Source organism: Strigops habroptila, chromosome 5 (genome assembly GCF_004027225.2).
Source record: "Strigops habroptila isolate Jane chromosome 5, bStrHab1.2.pri, whole genome shotgun sequence".
Lineage (NCBI taxonomy): Eukaryota > Metazoa > Chordata > Aves > Psittaciformes > Psittacidae > Strigops > Strigops habroptila.
The window spans coordinates 16634414-16650135 of NC_044281.2; the positions used below are offsets into that span (position 1 = coordinate 16634414).

At 38.9% G+C, this 15722-nt stretch overlaps 1 protein-coding gene across 10 annotated transcripts in view; it reads left to right on the forward strand.

Annotated features, from left to right (window-relative positions):
• Positions 1–10493: 10493 nt before the first annotated feature.
• Positions 10494–15722, forward strand: part of CCDC141 (coiled-coil domain containing 141) — a 96526-nt gene continuing 91297 nt past the window's right edge. For all 10 annotated transcript variants that reach the window (XM_030486682.1, XM_030486674.1, XM_030486676.1 and 7 more), the window contains exon 1: positions 10494–10555. The gene's annotated coding sequence lies outside the window, so the exon portion shown is untranslated. The remainder of the gene's footprint in view (positions 10556–15722) is intronic.

Here is a 15722-nt window from a genome sequence, read left to right on the forward strand (position 1 = left end):
GTTGTGTCAAATAGAGCAATTTCTCTAAAAAAATAATTCAAAATTAATGGCTTATCTTTAACTTCAGCGATAAAGGTATTTTTCCTCTCAGGATATTTTGGCAGAGGAAATCCAATTATTTTTTGATTCATGTGATGCAGTGGTATAATATTACACTAATACTAGTTTAAAACCAACTGCAGTTCACAGACCTTATTTCTAAAGAGACTTTTTCAATATAACCTTCTAAAATTTAATTTAGTTGTTTGATTCCATTTCAGAAAACTGCTGTTAGTATGGCTAATATTTGGATGAGAGAAATTTATTTAGAAAGAACCCAAACATGAAAAACCTACAAATGTTTAATAGAAAATGCAAATAAAAAAAGTAAATTGATATTGTAGTCATTAATAAATACTCTGTCCAATTCCGCAGCATTTGTTTGTAAATTGAATCTACTCACAGTAAATGACGGTTTACAGTATAAAATCCCATTAAAATATTAGTTTATAGTAAGCATGTGTTATAAACACTAATATTGTTTGCAGGTTTTTATCTATTTTTGTTTTTATTTTATTCTTATTCTGTTTAGGGGCTCAACAACGTATGCAAAACCAGAACAGTATCAGCAGCTCCTGACCCATTCATGTGACAGCTGCATGCACAACTTGGAACTGATGACCATTCACCCTACTAACCCTGGCGTTAATTTTGGCTCAGTGTATGAAGTCCAGTGTTGAGGCTGTTCTTATCTTGTCCAGCATTCCTAGAGGCCAGTGGATTCTGACTCTCATCCTATTGTCTCTAATTGAGTCTCCGATACAACACCTTGGGCTATGCCAGCTTTTCCCCTCTCTCTGCTCCCCTCCCCTTCCTCTCTAGAATTCCTTGCCTTTAGGGAACTAAAGTGGCTGGTAAGATGCTATTAACTAGCACTTTGCCTGTTTTCTCCATATCAGGAATGATATCAAGTAGTTTTCTAGGTCATGTTGCATGAGTCTGCCAGATTTTTCCGAATCCTTATGGATTTTGAGACTTCTGATCTTACTGAAGGAATGGAATAAACACCATCTCTTAAGAATACGGTTGGATATAACTAATTGAGATAGTGTTTTGTGCTGGTCTTAGTCAATCTGTGGTTGAACCTTTAGAAACATACAACCCTTAATAGCATACAAAGTCAATGAGATATATAGAGATATGCTAAAAGGCAAAACTGTGCTCCAGTCATCTGTCGTTACTTCAGATACTGTGTTACTGTGCAGGTACTACTACAAGCAGTAGTGATGGCTTTACCTGTGGCTCTTGCTCTGCCCTTTTTGGTGATCACCTCAGTAGGCATCACCCATTTTTAGTAGGGCATCAGTTAGTAGACTGGCAGTCATATAAAATGCTTATACCTGTAAGCTCTTTTAATTGTGAAAGGTAGCAGGTATTTGTACAATTTTCCTTAATCTTTGCTTGTGTTTACTGCTTCACTTTATATTGTGATTAGTAGGACTAATGGAGTTAAGTTTTTACTTCTTATTGGAAAAAACAGGCTTGACTTGCGGAGACTTGTGTGACTGACTAACTTAGCATTCAAATAGTTACTCTGGAGGTACAGCAGTAGATAGAGAAGGATTGTGCGTGCAGTGGAATTATATAGCACTTACACAATCATGCTAGCCTAAGAATATCAGTGCCCGCTGACAAAGAGATAAGGGGAAGATTTTTCCATCCCAGTAAAAAAAAAGTGTCGGTAGGTTATGATCACAAGGAGAGCTTGTCATGGGCTTTCAACAATAATGATATTATGTTAACCTCCAGTTTCCTGACTTCTTTCTACAGAATAATTTTAATCTGTATAACAAGATTATTAGGAAGGAGGAAGAAAGGAAGCTTTGGAGCTACAGATGAAATTCTGTAATGGTACATTATGTAAATGCCAGAGCTAAAATGCTGAGAAACAGGGATGAAAGCAGAGATTTGGTGATTCCTAACCTCTGAAGTCTGTCCCTCGTATCTCTACAGACTCTTGCAAAAGTAAAAAGGGAGTCAGCACTGTGAGAAATGCTTAGTTGGGTTAGGTTTATGTTCTTGTTTAAAGAAAATAATCAGGAGGTTACTCTGAGAATACAGGATATCAATCCATACATATTTAATAGCTGGAAAAGCAGCTGAATGTGAACTGCAGGGCTAAAAACTAAGTATCTGTAATTTACGTAACATCATTCCAAGAAGGTGATTAATTCATGATCTCTCTGGGGAGATCTGTTGTCTCTTTCAGGTTTGGGGAAAAGTGATATACTCTGAAATAAGATACGAAGTCAAATAGTCAAGCAGTTACATTACTTCTGGTTCCAACTTGAACGCTCATTTTGAATATCAGTAGACTGAGTCTTTTCTGCAGTGCGTCACTTCCACAATTTCCTAGTATGCAACATTGATTTCTACAGGCCGTCCCACTTTTGTTTCCTCCACTTAAATAGTCCCATCATTATAGTGCTGATGTCTGTCAAGACCGCATCTTAAAAACTGACTAATTGCATGCCTTTTGCAAGGATATCAAGTCAAGGAGTTTTTAAAGACATTTTTCATCTGGTGCTTAGTGAAGGTAGTTTTGTTGTGGAGATTTATTGTGTGGGAAATACAAGACTGACTAACCACATGAAAATGAGTTTGGTTTCCCGCTTCTAATGGGTCCCTTCGTACAGATCTTGCAAACACATAGTAGTTTTGGACAATTTTTCTGTGACTTCAAGGTTAATTTGGAACCTGAAGGTAAATGATTAAACATGTGAGAACTCCTCTGATTCTGCCAAGTTGGAAGACAACATATTAATCATCTACCAAAGATACTCATCCAAAATATGTGCTTGTGTGACTAAAATTTTAGTTATGCTAATACAAGACTGTATAAAGACAGGATACTAAAAAGTAATTAGTATGTGTAAAACATTAACCTCAAAACAGCAATGAAAATTAACAGCTTTCTCTTTTCCTATCAAATTAGATTTTAGTTGGCATAGGTCTTTGCAGCAAAGATTGTGTGAATATAATACAGAGACAAGAGAGAGGTTGAGTCAGGATACAAATTCCTCTTTTGTATTGAGGGGAGATAAAAGCCTGCTTTCTTAAAATTCCAAACTTGCTAAGGAAGTATGTTGGAAAAGATTAAAAAATCAGGATAAAAAAAATCCTGATTTATTTAACTTCAGTTGAAAAAGTTCTGCGAATTTTCCAGTTATGAGTGATATTTACAGTTTACAAGCTGGAGAACAAAGAGCTAGAGTAACATTTCAAACTTCTGAAGGACAAAGAAAAGCAAAGGAAACTTTAATCACTCTAAAGTTTATCATTTTGGAATATCTTAAGGTTATTAAGAGGAAACAGTTGTGCTAGCAATTGTGCAGATAATTTAATAATGAACAGAAATGGCAAAATACGATTTTTCTTGCAGACAAATCACAAGTTTTTAAATAATGCTGTTTTGATGGCAGTTTAGTGACAACACTGAAATGTCAAATGTGTTGGGGCTTCCTAATGCTACAGGAAAAACTATCTTTTTGTGCACAGGTAACTAGCACACAAAGTATGCTTAATAGCGAAAAGTAATTAAAAATTGTAAAGCATAGGGGTTATTTTATGGTTCTACAATTTGAGATATGTTTTGCATGTTAGGAAGCCTTTTAACTGTTCCACAAACAGCTAGCCATTGATTACTGTCAGACATCACTGATGAAGGCTCTTCAGGAAACCTGTAATGCACTTTAGATTTGTACATAAAGGGAAGGAATTCTATATGCTATGTAAAGTATCCTATTGGTTTATTAAGCTCAAATATCTGTACTTAAAATGTCTGAGCACACTCAATGTAACTAACCCTAGTTTCTAATAGTAAGTAATAGGCTTTCTTTGGGAAAGGTGATTTAGCCACAGCTTATCTGTCAAACTCCTATAGCAGACTATGCCACTGACAGCACATGACCACAATTGCCTCTGACTGCTTCCCATAGCTGGCTAAAACATGATTTCCGCTTATGACCATATAAATACATCAGCTCTTCTGAGGATCCTGACACTACATATCCCAATCTTGTTCTGTCTATTCTGCTACAATACTGTTGCTCTCAGAAGGCAATACTTAAGTAGATTAGAAAATAATGAAAAGGGGGTCTCATGGTAGCTATGGGTTGTAGAACATGCTCGGTAAGATGCTTGGACAATTTCCTGTAGATACGTATTGTGTGTAGAAGAAGGCTGTGACAGCTCAAGGTAGAGAAGATTCTCAGACTTCTGTGAAGTCCTGAGAATCACTGGCTCCATTTGAATGGATATAAATGCTCCCCACACAGTATGCTTATAGGTTGGGCTTTTAACTTCATTGAGCCCTTTCCTAGATCTTGCACAAAACATTAATTCTAATAATCTATAAATTACAGAAATGGAGAGTGAAACTTAGCTGTAAGAACTGCCTCTCGGAACATCTGATGGAAGACCTCTTGCTTGAGCTACCAAGGACAAAGCATGAACAAATACCTGTAAACCCCCCTGTTTTTTATTTGTTACTGTTCTCCATTTTGGCAGGAGCAGTCAATGTGTTAATTTTGGTAGTGTAATTTTCAGGCATGATTCACTGTGTTATGCTTGGTTTGCAGTGCATGGATTGCCATCTCAATTCGGGGGTTTCTGCTTTCCCATGTTCATTTCCTCAGCAAAAGTTGCAGACACTGGGTAAGTGACAGCACATTCCCAGTCTCTGCTGACTGTCCAGGCATGCCTGGATTGCTCATGATCTCCATGCCTCACAGGATCGGAGGCTGCAGAGTTACAGTGGGCTGGAGAGCTCCAGTAGGATGTTTCAAGTACTATGCCAGGATACTTTTTTTCATCTAAATCTTGGCCAAGTGGTAAGTGTCTTTTAACATTCCATTCTCCTTTTTTAAGGCTTTTAGACTACTAGAAAAGAGAGTAGCTTTCATGGTGTCTTAACCATTTCCACAGGCAAGCATACAGCATGGTTACTTGATATTTAATACGGTTGCGTGGTGTGAGTCTGACTTTCAGAGGCTTGGGAACAAGCCATATTCTAAACTGGTACTAAGTGCAGACTGTTCTCTTCCTGAACCCTTGTGTGCAGCTCTGCATGCCTCTATTGGACGATAGATAACTGCAAGCTAGTCTCCGCAGGGTGAAGATTGTACAGTGTATTCAACACATTTGGCTGCTAGTCCACGTATCTGTGGCGATGATGTGATTGTGAAGCCCCACTGCCTGCTTTCTATCACGCACTGTCTCTCGGAATGTGGCCTTCCTCCTCTCTAAGACAAATGTATCTAAAGAAACACAGTAATGTGGTCATCTGTAGCCAGGATTTTTATTAATGCTTTGCTTGAAACAGCATCAAAAGGCTGCAGCAAGCTTCATGCTTAATGAGCCTTGTAAGGTTTTTACATCCACCCATTGTATATGGCCAATTTGTTAGGTAGCTGCCATTTCCAGGCATCATTTCATGGTGCATTACCTCTGCAGAACTAGTCATTCATGAAGAAACCAGGGCATTTGCTTCTGCAGGTGACAGAAATGTGAACTATTGGAGTTCCTTTTACTGTTCACTGTTGTTACCTCTTCTCTAAGTATTGCTTTGTCTTCTCTACCTTATCAGAGGAACTCTTTTTCTCCACCAACAATTTTGTCAAAGACTTTGCAAGTGAACCAGTAGATGTTTTAAAGAGTTCCTTCATTGTTTCCAAAGAAGAATTTACTTTCAGGACTGAATGGTTTTACTGCCAGTGTGTGTATGTTGGGAAGGGATAACCCTTCTTCACAGGGTTGCTGTAGGGAAAGCTCATTAATATTTGGGAGTGGGTAAGATGTTATAGTCATGGAAATCACACACACACACACACACAGAGGATATAAAAAGCACAGCTAAAATAATTCTTATCTTAGAACACTGTAGTGATGGGGCTTTTTCCTATTTATGGTAGTGAGATCTGAAGAGCAGTAGAAAGCAAAAAGTAAGGAAGGAAACCCAAGGAAGTGTAATAAAACCATTTTGGGAATTGTAAGAGTTTAATTTAAAATGAAAATATTTATAAAATTCATGTAGTGTTAATAGGTGGGCCGTAAGGAAGTCTGGAAAGATCAATCTCGTCTTTGAAATCAGTTAATCAAAATACCCTGAAAGCAGAAGAAATGTTAACACAGTGAGAAACAAACTTGGAGAAAGGGGGTTAAATACAGAATATTTACTAAATATCAGATCAAGTGGGGAAAGAAGAAAAACCTATGCAGCCCATGAAGTAATCTTGCATGCTATTTTTATGCCTAGAACACTGAAAGCAAGGTTCCAAAACATAGTTACTGCAGATCTTGCTGCATTGGCAAGAGGTGATTCAAGGTACATCGTCTGTGCCTGCCTTCTGAAAAGACTTCCCTGTAATGAAAGGATGACAGAGGACTTAAAAGTTTCTATTAATTTAGGTCAGGTTCTGGGATTCCTCATTGAAATGTGGCTTTTAATCTTTCAGCTCTCTCCTGGAACTGCTTATGTTGGATTCAAGCTCTGTGAGTTAAAAAATCAAGGCAGTGAAATATTTTATTTTTTTTAAGTTTCTTTTGATTTAGTTAAAGAAATAGAAAGCCCATGGTAATTGTATGACTAGAAAAAAAAGCTAAATCTTGCAACTTAGAAGGCTCATTTAAGATTTTTTTTTTTTAAATCTGATCAATACTGTAAAACATATTGCATGATTTAAAAAAAAAGAGTAAAAATAGACAAATATGAAATATTAAGGATTTGCAAATACATTAGCATTATTATTAGTATAATGTATTAATATACGTTAGTATAATCTATTAATATACATTCCTTTTACCTCAGGCCCTGGCAAGATGTCTTAAGAGTAACACCATGATTAATGGTCACTTGCAGGTTGGGGGGGTCTGAACATACTGGTGCAAAACTTACTGCACAGCTGATGATGCCATGATATTTTCTGTAAACCTTCTGTAAAAATGTCCATGTATTTTTAATGTGACCAGTCAAAACCTTAATTTGATAGTTATTTTACATTATGTGAATTTTACCTTGGCACTCTAGCAATATTATTGTTGCTAGTGAGGACACAGCACTGTTCTCAAACCATAACACTCAGGCAAATTGTGATGTCTGAGAATGTATCCTGCAGGACTCTGCCTGAAGCATTCTAATATTGAAATTGCATTAAAGTTAAAAATAAAACAAGAATCTCTGTGCATTTTGAAAAATGCAAGAAATTTACGGTTTACTTGATTGGATAGCTCCTTTCCCCTTCCTTCCCCAATCCCATTACATATAGAGGGTTCCCAGTATGGCTTTGTGTCTGATTGCAAATTTAATCTATACTGCTTGCCTGCCTTTTGTCTCTGCACTATGAGGAAGATCACAGAGATTATACCAAAAATTCTTGTGTCTGCCACATTATTAAGCTTCCACTTTGTATCCTTTTTCAAACAAAAATGGTGATTATTGTCCTCAACAAAGCTATTTTGAAGTGTGAAATTTAAAGTAATTAAGCAATAGAGTTCCTGAATCAAAGCAGCTGACTGCAGAGTGCACTAGAGGACTGATTCTTCAGAAGAAGCTAGTTTGAGAAATTGGAAAAAGTGGTCTAAAATAAATTATTCCACTATTCAGAGGAAAATACTTGACCTGGCAAAAGGATCCTGGACATGTTACTGGACACTCTGTGATAAAGATCTTGGAAAAGATATATTTGAGCAACTGGTGTACAGTAATGTCTATCTGTAAAAGGGTCATAGATAGAGCCTATATGCCTTGCAGATCTAACACTGGCAGCAAGGTCACAGATGGTCGATTTAGTGATTTGTTTTACAGCAGTACTGCAGTTTTATAGTGAACTGACTGTGTTCATTCACAGCATATTAGGCTCTCAGAACACTGTTTTATTACATACAATTGTCTTAAGAATAAAACTAATCTGGAAGCTCGGATCTAAATGTGATTTAAATTGATCCAACACGTAGTGCAACATTAGATTCCCGACCAATGTGTGTGCCACCTTCCCACTAGCTCTTTCAGCTTATACCCAACACAGACATGTCAGTGGCAAGTTCTTGAACAAGGCAGAGCTCTTCGCATACCCTGACATGGTTCTCTTACCTCAAAGGGCCAAGTCCCATGTGTGCCTTTGCACCTGTTATTGCTTGTCAGTCCCTAATTCATTCCTGCAACTTGCAGCTTCTCCTTCATCATTCATCAAGACTTCTCCTGGTTCAAAATCTTGTCCAGTCTTTTGTCTTCCATCTCTGTTTGAATTCCCTCTTTTTCTTATCATCCTTTTCTAAATTTTCTTTTCTCCCATTTTACACTATTTTACCACGGTGAGAGCTACATGTTCTGCCTCCTGCTAAATTTCAAGAGGAGAAACTCGAGATACTGAGGTGGCTGATCACTAATCTGTGTGGTGGAAGAACCAGAAGTTGCTTGGAGCAAATAACAGAACAATTTGGTGGCTCTCCTAAGTGTTTGCCACTTTTGTGGCTGCTATTGGGTGTAAGAGAGAAGGAATGCTCTGTTGAAGTCAAGGGAGTGAAAGCAGTGTTCTTTAAGACTTGAAACGATTGCATCTTGGGCACAGCCTTGCAGCCACATATGCTGTATGAGAGCCTGAAGAGATTGTCAGATGGGAACACACTGCCAAGGCATAGCAGGCTCAATACCAAGTGTTTTTCCACTGAACCTCTCCTGTTGCACTGAACCACCTGCTACTGCAGACAAGCATTCAGATCAAATGAAGTTTGAGCACCTAGGCCCAGAACAAGGAACAAATCATCATTCTTTGTGACTGTAAAACAGCTGGAGTTTTTGCTATGGACGCCAAACAGTGGTCCTGAACCACATAAAAACATCTTAATTACTCTTCAATTAGTGTTGGAAGAGTATGGGGGAGGAGGAGAGAAGAAGTTTTTCTTTTTTAATTATAGGCAATACTTCCTAAATTTGTGTGGGACTTGAATTCTGAAGTGTTACACACTGCTCCATATAGAATGTGAAGAGTCACTTAAACTGGGAACAGTGAGGGAGCATCCTCATATCCTGTGGTCACACCCCTGCTACATTGGGTGTCAGCAATGAGCACACATCTGTTTAACAACCCAGTTCCAGACAAATCAGCAAAGACGGGGGGAAAAAAATGTCAATACTTCCTGCTCTTTAACCTCTTCTAAGTATGTCACACAATTCAGCACTTAACATGGAAGGGACAGGCAGGATCTGGTATGTGCTTGCTGTTTGAGGTACCATGATTTGGAAAAGGGAGATGTTTGACCAGAACATCTAGAGGATTGCTCAGCAGTTTGAACCTTCAAATAGCAGGGTTATGCAAGGTGGAGTTATCTTTTTAAAACAAAATAAAACACAACAAACCACTCCTATTTATAGCTCTGCTGATAAATGACTTCATAAAATGGCTTCTGAAGCCTCGTAGTTCTTTTAACACTTAGAATTTAGCTCCCCTGCTGAATTTTTCTTTTCTGGGTAAATCCTCCTCAATATCAGATATCTAAAGTCTTGTGCTATTAGAAGTGTGGCTGTTTAACATACCTCTGTACTTATTCTAAATTTAGCTTTCTGAAATTTGTGTCCATTTAAGTGAACTCTTCCAAACAATAGCAATAATATGGCTTTAATGTTTTGGTGTGGATAGTGTGATTATATCTATTGAATTAGTCTCCTGTTAAATGAATGACTCATACTGATCTTTTTGCATCATTCATTCTGATCTCTTTGCATCATTGCTGGCTGATTACTTTTGACAAGATTGAACAGAGATGTTTCACTCTTAAAAAATGGTTCCAAGAACCCAGTTACACTGATGCATTTGTCTCTGAACAGTCTGTGTGATTTTTAACTGATGTTTTTGTTTTGCAAGTTTAATACAGACATCTGTACTCATGTGTAAATGTTGAAAAACAGTTGAAGAGAAACAGTCTTTTAATACAGCTAAATTGTAAGTTAAACACAGAAATTAGTGACATAGGGCAAAACTGTCATTGCATTTACATTATTAATGGGACAGTTTGCAGCTGCCTTGAGATTTAGATGTAGGTTGCAGTCTGCATCTTAGTTTTCCTTCCTTACAGGAACAAAAGCATAGCCTGTCTCGCATCTATATTTGGTGCAGGGCGCATACTCCACTGTGCTAACACACCACATCAGGAAGGAATTTCAAATGCTCCCAAGGAATTTACTAACAAAACTCCTTCTGGCTTTCCCTACATGCATGGGCGATGGAACATACTAATCTTGTGTAATAAGCTGTCCTCTTTCTGCTGCTGAAGCCCGAACAACGGACTAATGAACTATCTAACGTCTCTTTATTCTCCTGACAGAGCCGAATGCACTGGGACACTGTTTTCTGTTGACAAGCTTGCAAGTGGGCTGACGAGTGTATGTGCCACCTGTGAGCTGTTAAAACTGCTCCACTTCTGTGTTCATCAGAGTACAGCTCCATAGGCTGTGCAGCGTTTGCTTTGGATCACAGCCAGCGAGGCAGAAATGTTGAGCTTCCCTCGGAATGCTGATGGGGTAAGTCTGCTCTCCAGCTGATTCTGAGGAAACCGAAGCAGAGAGTCTCCCTGCTATTTCTCCAGTGGACATGCTGTTCTGGGATGTGGGAGAGAATGAGATATAACCACTGTGCTTCGCACTTGTGTATTGTTTTCTGTTTTATCTACTTACCATTAAACAGTTAAAACTTTCATTGTTCATATTTTGCCATAATATTTACAGTTGAATAGTCACCAACTCATTTTTTCCTTTCACTCTTTCCCATAGCTGTCCCTTGAAGGAAAAGTATAAATCTAACTTCCACTTTTTATTAGCTGTGACACCAAAAGAAAAGCAAACTGGCGAAGGAAAATGATACTAAGTAATTAATGTGTTTGGATTTGGAGACATCTGTTCAAATGAGTTGGCTTAGAGGTACATCTGTTAATCAGTCAGAGCTGACAATGGCTTCAGAATTATTGCTGGGGCCTGTGCTCTTCTCTCGCTCTCTTTTTCTTGCTTTCCCTAAAGTGCTTTTTGTCGTCTTCTCCCAGTTTATTGTTGTATGAAACACCTTCATGCTTATGTACGAGTATAGAATCTAAAGAAATTTTTTTTTTTTGCACAGTGTTATGTTTAACAAGGGAAGGAAGTTCTTTCTGAATGCACTAATGTTTTAATGCATTCTCAGAACAAGAAATTTGTTTTGCTTGGGTGGAGATCCCAACACCACAGTTTTTTATTGATGCCCCTTTTGAGTCATTTGCTGAGATATGAAGAAAGCAGATCAAATGGGTAGTCTACCACCGTGCTAGGTTTATTATTTCTGTATATTTGAAAACAATCATGGTGATTGTACGCTCTTCAGGAGTTCAAGTAGCATGATGCCAAGTAAATAAAAATCTAAGCAGTCCCTGTGTGTCAGCATTCTATTTATCCTGTATATAAGGGAGGTAAAGAAAGGGAAGACAGCGTTTTAAGTAACAGATGCTAGAAATAATGGTCCTTGTTTATACAACATTTAGAAGCTGGAGTTCTAAATTTAAAGGCTGTATGAGCTTTCTTAAAATGAAAGTGGAAGCTAAAGTGGTATAACATATGGTTGTAAGCCCCAGCTAAATTTGGTGGATATCTTCTATCATTTAATAAATAGTAGAGACGTAGGTACTATTTCGACAAGTGCTAGGTACAACTAGCGTGTATACTTTGTGGACATCCTCTAGGAACCAAAAAGAGGGATATAAAGAAGAGAATGCTTTGGAATGAGAGAGTGGGACATGAAAAATTAATGGCCAGGGGACTAAATACCAGCTGTCACTGCTTCCCAGGTCTGTTTACTGTATGGGGGTTTTTAAATGTTGTTGTCCTTGGAAGCAAACAAATAATGATTTTGTTCTTGCCCTTGCAACTGTTTGCCGGTTTCTTGATTTCCGATACACTGTTGATTTTACAGTTAGCAGTGTTGTTTATTTCTTTCTTAAAGACATATTCAATGTGACAGGGATGAACCAAGATACCTTTGCTTTTGGTCTTTGCTTAGAGTGACAAAGCTTTTTTGGGTAGCTTTTTCTCTTCCTGTTGTTTTCTTAGGGTGGTATAAAGTGTCTTCAGGACTGCTGATGAAGGAGCAAGACTAGAAGTATTTTTGTTAGGGCGATGCATGGGAAGAATGGGAAAATACAAGCTATAATGTTTCATCATGATTGAATGGTTTTAAATAAAATAAATCTGGGAACTATCAAACACTAATCCAGGCAACACAGACCATGGTTTGTTCTTACCATTTTTTTCTGGAGCAGAGCAGGATGTCTTTAACCCCTTGGGCATGCTTTCACAGCTGTTTCGTAGCCCTTTACTGGGACTTCTGTGTCTTCCCTTTCCATGGTGTCAAAGGCAGCACAACCTCCTTTTTTTTTTTTTAGCCATCAGGGTTCCAGGCTATTTTAGGACTGCCTTTTGTTAAGCTCATGGACTCTAAGCTGATAGGGAAACAGCTTCTGCCCATGCTTCAGCTATTACCTACCTGAAGTTAATTTCATTTACTCTGGCTGCCTATTTCCCTCCCTCTTGCAGGTAATAATTACATCGCTTTTGTGAGAGGGAAGAGTTTCCACTTCTCTCTCTGCACTTGCCCTGCCTCTGCAACTTAGGCAGCAGCAGCTCCTTGCTGTTGTGAGCAAGGCCCAACTGGTCTGCCCTTCAGCCCTGGGTGGCCCAGGGGTTGTTGGAGGACAGGCTTCCCTCCACTGCAGCCTGTGTCCACATCTCACAGTCCTGCTGGGGGCACTGGAGTAGCTCCCACTGCTCCTTGCTCTGCCTCTGGGTGCTGGGAGGTTAGTCTGTGCCTGGGCTTGTTCTGCCTCTCCAGCCCTGAATAAAAGGGTAATGTCTGTGAGTGCCTCAGTTTCTTTCTGTTTTCTGGCTTCTTTCATAGAGTGAGTCTCTGAAAGAAGCACTTCTTTCTGATTAAGTGCTAAGAAAGAGCTGGTACTGTTCCCCACATGCCATTTATGTAATTTTTGACCTCTGGTAGAGGGGCCTCTGTTTCCCACCTTCCTCCCTTGACTGCTACTGTTGCTGGGATGTTTTTTATTATACCTGGTTTTGGGGTTTAGGAATGAGAAAACCTGGTTAGGATTTCAACCAGTTTGTCATCTAGAAACTTACTCAACAAGCATAGGATAAAGATGAGCCTCTTCCAGGAGAAATACGTACCTCCTGTTCAGCTCTTACCTGTGTACGTGACCTCCACGTCCCCTGTTTATGAACCTGGGGAGACTTGCGGGCTGCACGCATTCATGCCCTCATGCCTTCATTCCTGGTGATACCTGAAAATGGTACTTACTCAAAAGGTAAGATGGTAGGAGCCAGCAAAAAGCAGCAAACACAGACTTGGAGAGGTCTTTGTCTCTCATTCAGGTGGAGCTGCCAGAAGGAAGCAGTGTTTATGTACCTTTTTCCAAGCCACATGAAGACCCATCAGTTTGAGAGATACTTCCTTCTCTTGTTCTTCTGTCCTTTGCTGTGTACACCTGTTCTCCCAGGCGTGAGACAAGGAAAGGAAAGGAGACCTGTTACATTTACAAACCGGTCAAAGTGAAGAATCTCACATCTTTGGGGCTGCAGGGAAGGACCTTTGTCTCTCCCAGGGGCATTTTCATGGTGCACTGGCAGCTCCAAAGCTCTGAACAAAAGACAAACTTATCTCCAAGAAAGGTAGTCCCTTTTCCTATGCATAGCTGTCAAAACTGTGATTAGCACGCTTCCCTTGCCACCCATGAGAAAAAGCTACTGATAAACCACAGTTGAAAATGAAGCCAGTTTTATCTATCCTCTCAAATCCTTTTTACATGTAGTTCTTACAGATAATACCTGGTGTTATTTACACTAGAAAAACTTCATCTTTTTTTCTGTTTTCCTGAGATTGATTCCTTTGTTCATTTCATCAGTTTTGTTGTTTCTTGTGGACAGCTGGCGAATGCTAGTTTCCACTTGTCATTCTTACTCTTGTCTTTCACACAGCAGTAGCAAAGGGAAAGTATTTCTTTCTACTGACAGATAGCCTGCTTGCTTCTGGCTTCTAGCAGGATTCTTGTTTGTTTTGGAGAGAGGATGGGATGACAGATAGGTAAGTAAACAAGACTGAGAAAGGCATGCTTGTTAAATTTTGTTTTCCTGGACACAGCTGAAATGGATCATCATGTAATGCCAAAATCCTCAGCTTTTTCTCCCAGGGTTGTGTTATAAGATCTTTACTGATTCCTTGCTACCTTTTATCTGCCTGTCTCTATCTCATATGCTTAGCACAAGCCAAATAAATACAATATCCATGCATTTTTTATCAGACATCTTGAATCACTTGACTCTGCTGCTGCCAAAGTTGCTTATGGTCAGCTTCTGGAGTGTGGTGGTTTTCCACAATTTCCGTCTATCAGCACTATGAAAAAATGATTACTCATTTAACCTGAGTGGAAAACAGCGCTTGTATCTGGCTACCTTAGCGAGATGATGGATTGGCCCAACTTGTGCCATGAAAAAGTACACCTAAAATGTGCTTCTGAGAGAAAAAAGATCTCAAGGACACACTTTGCCATAGTGCCATATTTGGTTTGTAACTCCTTTTATAAGACTAACAAGAGGTTGGGCTGGTTTTTGTTTGTTTGTTTGTTCAAGTTTTTCCCAGCAGTAAAGTTTTTTCTGTTTTCAGTCCATTCTCCAGGGTGAAAAATCCAAAGTCACTTGTCTTCTGGAATGTTTTTTTGGAAATCTTGAGTATTTAGCAAGTTTTGTACAACGGATGTACTTTCTATTCAAACCAAAATAGGGATCTCTTCTGTTTCAGTTTTGGGGTTTTCTTCAGGACTTCTACCCTCCAGTTTTTGTGTGGCCATTAAATTTCAAACATTTTGTACTGCCACACTCATTACACTAATACCCACATGAGTCTCATGAATATCTGTATAATGTTTCAGTGGCAGCAGTCTGTGGGCCTCTTGCAGGTGTTACGAGGCGTCTGGAAAACTCTGTGATATTTTTTTGTCCTTGGAAACTTGAGGGTTCATGGTTCTGTTTTGGCACAAGGAGTGGAAAAATTGTTGTTTTGGTTTGCCAAGCCCACTTAGTTCGAAACAAACCACTACAACGTGCAATACACTACTGTTGTAGTGCACTCACTACAACAAATAGGAAACTCATCATTTGGAGATGGCTGTCAGACTAATATTATAATCTGCCAACAATTGGAGGGGGAAGGAATGAACAAACAAACAAATCCCAGACCTTGATGCATCTGTACAAATTCCCTGTACTTTCCCTAAGTTTCTTCCAGTCTAAAATATTTTAGAATTTGCTTTGAGATCTTAATTTCATTGCAGGTGTCTCCTCTAGTTTACCATTGCTAAATCTAGTTCATATAGCAATGTATCTAAATGTTACAACATTTAAAACAAGCAAGCAGATGCTTAGAGGAGAGTTATGTGTATAGTTTCATGGGTGGAATTGTGTTTCCAGAGTGACCTGCAAACTTAAATGCCAGTGTCACTTTCTCAGCTGTTCTGTGGAAGGAAACCTAGCAGCTGCTGTCTCCTACTGCAGGCTCCTTGTGGCATGGTCTGGGCTTCTGACAATAGAATTGATGTCCCAAACCAATACTGGGATTTAAATGCATCTATTAATTTTCCTGTACTGAATAAAAAAAATGAAGAAG